General features: G+C 43.8%; 1 pseudogene across 1 annotated transcript; it reads right to left on the bottom strand.

The window, feature by feature from the left end:
• Positions 1–817: 817 nt before the first annotated feature.
• On the bottom strand, positions 818–1,446 carry LOC308256585 (protein SPO16 homolog; annotated as a pseudogene). Its single transcript has 2 exons — positions 1,346–1,446; positions 818–1,313 (listed from the first exon to the last, which is right to left on the bottom strand). The product of its transcript is annotated as a protein SPO16 homolog (transcript).
• Between the last annotated feature and the right edge of the window lie 547 nt (positions 1,447–1,993).

Below are 1,993 nucleotides of genomic sequence, written 5' to 3'. Positions count from 1 at the left end.
TGGGGCTCAGTGCATTCAGGAGCCTCTGACTCCCTTCCACTAGGGAAAGCCTGTGGCATCCTCTGCAGCCTTTGTGCACACTGGCGCGCGCGCGCTTTCCGTCCTCCACCTTCCCTGGCTCCCGAGTCTCCGCCCGAGAGTCCAGACTCCCCCCACAAGAGCGTGGGTCCCCAGGGGCTCGCCTGGAACTGGGGTTCACTGCAGTCAGAACTGGGGCTCAGTGCATTCAGGAGCCTCTGACTCCCTTCCACTAGGGAAAGCCTGTGGCAACCTCCGCAGCCTTTGTGCACACTGGCGCGCGCGCGCTTTCCGTCCTCTGCCTTCCCTGGCTCCCGAGTCTCCACCCGAGAGTCCAGACACCCCCCGTAAGAGCGTGGGTCCCCAGGGGCTCGCCCAGAACTGGGGTTCAGTGCACTCAGAACTGGGGTTCAGTGCGGTCAGGGGCTTCCTTCCACCTTCCGCCAGAGAAAGTCAGCCAGGCTCTCAGCCGCCCTTCCTCTCTGCGCGCACAAAGACCCTTTGCCGTACCTCCAATTCTCTGTGAGCTTTTCTCTTTCCTTCTAGTTGTAGAATTTTCACTCAGCCAGTTTTCCTGTGGTTCTGGATGGTGTCCGTTCTGTCTTGTAGTTGTAGTTTTGAAATTGTTGTGCGAGGCAGCAGTTTAGGTGTTTACCTATGCCGCCATCTTGGTTTCTCCCCTGTATATATTTTATTATTTAAAAAATTTTAAGTCTTTAAAGTAAGTATATATTTGAACATTATAATTCAACCAGTCTAATTATTTTAACCTTCCAAAAGAACATTTATAATTGGTACTCTAATTTGGGTTAAATGAGTCACTGAGATTTATCTGTTGAAGTATTTTCCAAACAGGACTTTGCTCAATGATGTAAGCTTTAGTTGTTATCATTCTATAGCAGATGCTATCTATATATGGTTTGGAGATGATCTTACCGTAGCTATAGTGCACATAAGATCAATAGCATTTACTGTGTTGTGTACTAGAAGTATCCGTAAGTTACTACCCAGGGATCTCTGCTGAATCTTGAACATCAGTTTCCATTCCTCAAGTCCATGGAGGGCAACAGACAGAAACAAAAAACTATTTTGGTGAACGTTAATAAACTTCTCAATTTTGGCTAGAAATATTTCTTCAGCTGACATAAAGCATTCCTTAGCATTCATCAATAAAAATGCAACTCCTAGGAAAGGTGAATGTCACAGTATGAGAAAATATAATTGATCCATTTTCCACTGAAGCTGAATACCGAACCTTATGACTTCAGTTTTCCAGGGCAGTTGCAACTTCACAACTTTATTGGCTGCGACAAACTTGGCTGTGGGCAGGCCACGGTCAGAGTTTGCTGATTCTCTGGTCTTAAGAGATGAACTAATAATAATGGTGGTTGTCCATTTTATATTTTCTTTTTTAGCACTTTCAGCCATCTGTCTTTGGATCAATCCATCTACTAATGGGGCCACAAACCAATCAATAGGTCCTTGAAGCCAGCTTGCTGCTCCCAAGCTTCCAGAACCTTCTGTTAGAGCAAGTTCATATACATTCTTAACTCCTCCTTCGGTAACAACTGAACATACTTCTATTGTAGCACTTAACATAAACACCATAATGGTTTATTTATTCCTTTCCAGTCAGAAATCATATCCTGTTCTTTCCATTGTTAGCTCAATGATGAGCACATAGAAAGCATCAACAGTAGGCATTCAAAAGATTGTTTAATTTGAATTCTCACTTAAATAATAAGAAAACTTGCCCCAAATACTTTAGTTATTTCTTCAAAGTCACCCAGTAAATTAATGGCAAAGTAAGAACTCAAGGCCAGGCCACCTGATTCTTGGTTCAATATACCAAATTGTCTTTTTCTGGTGTATTTTCCAATAAGATATCAGTCATTTCCCTCAGAAATCCATGAATTAACCCACTTTTGTATTTATCCAAGATGTGGGGGGAGAGATCAATGCTATGGCCCTCTTG

Source organism: Plecotus auritus, assembly GCF_963455305.1.
Source record: "Plecotus auritus genome assembly, chromosome: 8".
Taxonomy (NCBI): Eukaryota; Metazoa; Chordata; class Mammalia; order Chiroptera; family Vespertilionidae; genus Plecotus; species Plecotus auritus.
The sequence above is the reverse complement of the archived record's forward strand: the minus strand, read 5'-3'. Positions and strand labels throughout refer to the sequence as shown.